Source organism: Microplitis mediator, chromosome 9 (genome assembly GCF_029852145.1).
Source record: "Microplitis mediator isolate UGA2020A chromosome 9, iyMicMedi2.1, whole genome shotgun sequence".
NCBI lineage: Eukaryota > Metazoa > Arthropoda > Insecta > Hymenoptera > Braconidae > Microplitis > Microplitis mediator.
This window is the reverse complement of record NC_079977.1, coordinates 11,745,749-11,752,186: the sequence shown is the minus strand read 5'-3', so window position 1 is coordinate 11,752,186 and position 6,438 is coordinate 11,745,749. Positions and strand designations below refer to the sequence as shown.

At 31.3% G+C, this 6,438-nt stretch overlaps 1 long non-coding RNA gene across 1 annotated transcript; it reads right to left on the bottom strand.

Moving 5' to 3' along the window:
• Positions 1-633: 633 nt before the first annotated feature.
• Positions 634-2,283, bottom strand: LOC130675168 (uncharacterized). The gene is made up of 6 exons (XR_008991227.1): positions 2,168-2,283; positions 1,909-2,072; positions 1,727-1,810; positions 1,451-1,667; positions 1,239-1,366; positions 634-1,117 (listed from the first exon to the last, which is right to left on the bottom strand). It is a non-coding gene; the product is annotated as an uncharacterized LOC130675168 (long non-coding RNA).
• Positions 2,284-6,438: the final 4,155 nt, after the last annotated feature.

Here is a 6,438-nt window from a genome sequence, read left to right as displayed (position 1 = left end):
GGTAAAAATCCCACACTACTGAACATCTGTACTTCATAACACAACGGTGTCTTTTGAAGATTTTTCAACCCCCCGAAAAAAAACAAAAAAAAAAACAAATGAGACAGATTTCTATAAGTACTTTTAAGAAAATTAAATGCCACTCTAGCAAAAAATATTATAAGATTTAATAAATTACTTCTTCTATCCGAAAGTTCCCATCGAATCCACTCAAATAGGTGAAAAACCACATAGAAACCAATATTGTATTGGTTTGTGACCCATTTAAGTGGATTCTATGGGAACTAATGGACAGGGTCACTTATTATTTGGATTAGTGTCATTGAAATAAATTTCTATAGGTACTTTTAAGGAAATTACAAAAAATTGAATATTGGGGCAAAAAATGTTCTGTGATGAAATCAGTTATTTCACGTATTATTCGCATCAGTTTCAATGAGATTAATTCCGGAAAGAAACTTTAAGGAAATTTTAAAGAAATTAACCGCAATATTGACTAAAAATTTTGGGTGTAATCAATTATTTGATTAACGTAGTATTTGTATCAGTGTTTATGAGAATAATTTTCGCGAGCATTATTATAGATACTTCAGGGAGATTGAATTTAGGCTTGATTAAAATTTGTACCTGAATAAATAAGTTCATTAAATAATATTTAGTTAGTTGAATAATCTTGAGTTTGTTAAATCATATTTAGATTAATTATCATAATAATTGGTGAAGCCTTAATGGAAAATTATCTTGTACGTTACAATAAGAAATTAGGCAAGTTATTTTTATTTCATACTAATGAAAATCTTAAAGGTTCTTTTTAATCGGATATATTATTTTCCTTTTTTTCATCTGCATCGTTTAGATTTTCACCATCGTTTTCCCGACGTTCTTGATCATCTTCTACTCCATTTTTATTTTCTTTACTCTCTTCACCATCTGAATCACTACTTTCTTCATAGCTTTCTGTCTCTTCCATGTCTTTTTCTTGTTCCTTATCGCTGGTTGTACTTCTTTTTGTTGCTAAGTCTTCACTACCGGAGTCACCAGAATATTCTTCATCCTCCGATTTATCAAGTTTCGGCGGTAATTCATCGGATTTTGATGTTTATTTTTCGATATGCTTCTGAAATATAAAAGTATAAAATTACGAACCATATCGAACCTCAAAATGAACTTCATGATATACTATTTCTTTTATCATCGGCGAATACAGTATATAAGCATGAATTTTGTCATTTATTTACCTTTTGAACTCTTGCTTTCGAGCGTAAGTCAGTTATTTTGCTCCTAACGTAATCGTAAAAATGTTTTTCTTTCTTTTCTAACTTTTCATCCTTGAGACCTTGTTTGCGCAAATAGGATGAAAATATCTCTAAAATTATAAAACATATTAGTTGATAGAATTTTATACAGAAATTGTATTTAAACATTTTTGACTTTTTAAAGTTGGGTGTACCTTTGACTGCTAACAGTTTTGTCGGATCTAATCCCGGTCTTTGTAGCTCTTGCTTAATTTTATTTGATTTATTTCCGTGGATACTGTGGTTCTTCAATACTTCTGCGTCAAATACGCTTACGAGTATGTTTCTTACAAATTGGGACTCTGACGTAGCCTTATTACAAACTATGTTGTAATAATCTTTTGGGATATAAATGCCTTGACCCAAATGGATCTGTAATAAATTTATATTATTTTTTTATATTAATGAATTTGACGAAATCAAACTTATACTGTGATCAGCAACTCTAGTAAATCCAGTCTGAGGAAACCTAGTTTTCTTTTCTAGCTGTTGTGACTCAATATTTGGAGGAGTATCTATCAAAATGTTAACACCAATAATGTTTTGCAATATAAATAAAATGATTGCAACTTCTAAACCTAGATAATATTAACAAAATGTTCAACAATCTTACCCCGATGCTCTCTCCAATAGTCTAAAAATTCCTGTAACATGCTGTGTTGAGATTTTAATTCTTCCTTTAAATCATTTAACATGCTTCCAATGTTCTTTAATCTCTTATCATTTTCATCATTCTTGCTGTGCTTATGTTTGTGTTTTTTTACTACTGAGGTTATTCTGAAATAGTTTTACTTGAAATATTAATAATTTTAATGACATCTTTTAATGTACATTACTTTATTTCATTATAAAAATAGATACAAATTCTTTACAGTGAAAAATTATGTGTATATATATATATATATATGTGGTGGTTCGGCTTCACTCCGCGAGATGGCATCTACAACTCGCGCCTCTCACAGTATCTCGTCCCTACACCTATTTCAATATATAACATTTTCCAACATGTTACTTCCAACTCGGCGTCTTAGGTGGGGTATACGATAGACACACCTAACTGAGGAGTCTCAGCTATCGTATACTTAGACGAAACGCCTCTCTCCCAACAAATACCTTTTTCTATCACTCCTCTTCTCATCCTCTCTCACAACGTTTCACTCTTTGGTAATTGGCGACTTAGGCACTGAATATTGCAATCGAACCCTAAAGTATCGTCGCCAAATATATATGGTATTGTAAATGTATAGTTATTTTTAAATTATAGACTGGTCACAAAAATTAAGGGATAGAAAAAAAATCCAAAATTTTTAGGTGATATTCTACATGCTGTAACTCAGTGAAAAATAGTCGTATAAGAAAATTGAAAAATGGAAATTGTAGCCTCAAGTTTCTAGTTTTCAGATCTAAACCTCAAAATTGTTTTTCATGTACGGTTCCGGAATAATCATAAGAAAACCAACGAAAAAAAAAATTTCAAAATTTTTGCTGATCTTTCAATACCTCTATGGGCGTCAATAAAATTTTTTGAATAATCCGACCGTATGAATTTTCTAGGAAATTTTGTGCCCTTCAATTTGGCGGCCTGAAAAAGTCTCTACGACAATTTGGTGTCGAGTTATCATTGGTCAAAGCAAAAAAGTCCATTTTGGATTTGTTAATCAATAACTCCGGATGTATTGGCCGTACAGAAAATGGAAGCATGATTTGAAAACTGGAAAACATTTTCTATAAGGCAAAATTAGTGGCATTTAATAGAAAAAATTTTTTTAAAGCGATATTGTTTAGTAAAAAACAGGTCAAATCCACAAATTTAAGGATATTCGGAAATCTTTCTATAACTTTGGATATAACGAATGAACAAAGATATATCTTCGTCTTTTTTTCAACCTCAAAGTGTCCTGAAAGAACCCTAAAAATTTCAAATCGCTGCAATTTTTCGTTCTTAGTGCCCCGAAGCTTTAAATTTATCGATTTTCTCAAAAATCACCATAATTAGTAGTTTCTCGGTATTTGTTCATTTTTTCGATTTGAAAATGTTACTTTTACCGATAATCTTCATATCTTTGATCAAAAAGATCGATTATCGAAAAAAATTGAACAAAAAAAAAATTTTGAAAAAAGTTTTTTTTTTTTTTAAATTTTTTTTTTTGTTGTATCCGAAATGATTAATCATTGTCAAAAAAAATTCCTCAATTTTTTTTTACCGCTGTAACTGCATCTGCTTTAAATGTCAATTTAACAAACATACTGACCCTGCAGGCCAGCCCCAAAACTTCCCCTGTTTTTAAGCTCCTCGAGCTCAAAAACATTGTTGTAGATACATTTTCGAGCTCGTCGAGCTCGAAAATACTTTTGTGTGCCATTGTTTTCGAAAAAAACAGATTTTAGCATTTCTTTCTCCCACGATATCTCAGGACCGAATGGACCGATTTTGAAAGTTGAGGTGGCAATCAGCGTATTCTATTGAGTTCTAAAGCTGATTGGATTTTGGACGTGAACGTATTAGTCGTTTCTGAGAAATCAATAAAAAACTAAAAAAAAAGAAATTTTTTTTTTCGTAATTCGCCAATATTATCGAGTCTACTTGATCATATGATCTGAAATTCTCAGAGAAGTTGATGGCCAACAAGCTCTTTCGAGTGCCGCCTGTTCCGTACTAAAAAACACGTAACTACACAAAATTATTTTCTCACGAAAAATCATAAAATATAAAATTTACAACACAAAATTTCTCAAAATCTTATCTTTCAACATCTGCTAGCCAAATGTTTAGTTTTCAGATTCACACGCTTTCAAAATTTTATTATTTTACTACACACTATTCTCACATTTAACAAACTCTATTTATATATTTTTCTAAATTTCTTTACTAAAATTTATTTTAGTAAACCTTTTCCCTTTTTTTTATATATACACTTTTTATTTTAAACCAACTTAAATATCCTTTGGATGGTCATAAATATTATTTATGACCTCACTACGCGGTGCAAGGCATAGACCCTTTTTTTTGCTTTACTTACGTCCCACGCTCGTGGACCCTTTGGGTCTTGCGCTTGCTCTCCCACTCTTGCTTTTTTCTCTAATACGTCACAAGCTACGTCATCTACCAGTCCACACCCAGTTACTCCTACTCAAAATATCTTAACCAATTACACTCTTGAAGATCTAAAACATGCCTTCTTGACGCAGAATGAAACTTTGTATGTCAACGTCAAAAAGGGAAGAATCTGTTTATAAAATACTCACAAATTAGTTAAGAACCAAAACTCAAACGCGAACGTCTTGCTCCCAAAAATTCAATTTCAATAATTTCTTATACATTGTAAACAATCATAATTTTCGTTGATATTTATTGTTATAAATAAAGTGATTTAATAGCATTAAAATATTGTGTCAAAAAAAAATCCAAAATTATTTAGATTTAAATAATTAATAATCATTAATAAATAAAAAACTCCCTAATCGATTGTCGTTCAGATCAGTGCGCGACACCACCTCAACCATCCAAATCGGTTCATTAGTTAAAAAGTCATAGACCGGTAACACACATTCATACATGCATACACACACACACACACATACATACAGACACTCGGACATCATTCTGAAAATAGTCAGAATAGCTTCCTAGGACCTCAAAACGTCGACATTGATGAAATTTCGATTTCCGCGAATCGGGGTGAAAACAATAACTTCCCAATTTTTCGAAAATCGTCGATTTTCTTAACGAGAAGTTCAAAATTTAAGGAATTGTTTTTGACAATGATAAATCGTTGCGGATACAACAACAAAAAATCAGTCTATCGGTTAACCCTACGGACCAGCCCCAAAACTTTCCGCTGTTTTCGAGCTCGTTGAGCTCGTTGAGCTCAACGAGCTCGAAAACATTATTGTGGGTACATTTTCGAGCTCACCGAGCTCGATAATACTTTTGTATGCCATAGTTTTCAAAAAAAACATTTTTCAGCATTTTTTTCTCCCAGGATATCTCGCGAACGAATTAACCGATTTTAATAGTTGAGGCAGCAATAGACGCGTTTCATTAAATTCTAGAGCTGATTAGATTTTGAAATCGAATGATTCAATTTTTAGGTAGATTTTTTTAAAAATCTAGGTAGTGTATTTGTCCTCATGGTCGATTTTTCAAGGAATTTTGTCACAACCTATCATAATTAGTTGAGTAGAGTTCAAAAATACCATTCGTTGAAAAATTTATACATGTATGTATATATATACACTAATGGAAAAAATTAAAGGATCAAAAAAAAATTCTAAATTTTTAGGCGATTTTCAACAGGCTCTAACTTTGATAGAAATGGTCGTACAAGAAATAAAAAAAAAGGAAATTGTAGCTCCAAGTGTCTACTTTTTGGATTAGAACTTCAAAATTTTTTAGCGTCAGCGGTTTTTGAGTAATCTTAGAAAAACCAGCAACAAAAAAATTTTCAAATTAAAAAAATTTTTTTTTTTGGTCTCCGGGCGTGGAAAAAATTATTTTTGCTTAACCACTATTAGGATCGGATACCTTCATTATTCAGCTTTAATTTCATTTTTTATGGACCTTGATACGTCCACTTCTCGCCGAGATATCGGACTTCAAATGGAAAAGGATCCTTTTGTCTTTGATTATCGATATCTCAGAAACCAATGATCGCACAGAAAGTTAATGGTGAGTTTTAAAAACTTGAATAAATTCCCTTCAACGATTAGCCATTGTTTTTTCGAAAAAAAAATTTTTTCCTATCGTCACATGAATTTAAAAATGCAACAAAAAAAGGGCTTTTTGTGGTTTTTTGGAAAATCAAGCGCTGAAACGAAAATATTGTGGAAATCGATAATGTTGACTGTGCATTTTACAGTTCAATATGTCCACGAAAACCCTGCAAAGAGCCAGATTAATCCAACCAGCCTTTTTTTTTTTCACGCCATCAAATTTTTCAAAAAATTAAAGGATCACGTTTTTTGCTCTGAAAAGCTCATAATCTTCAACAAGATGAAAACAAACATTTTTTTGGAGCTTTGTCCACAATTTTATCGCGGACAGTGCTTAAATTTCCAAAAAAGAAAAAAGTTGTTTTTCGAAACAAAAATTTCAAAAAAAAAAAAAAAAAAATTTTTTTGAATTTAATGTCTGAGAGATCAA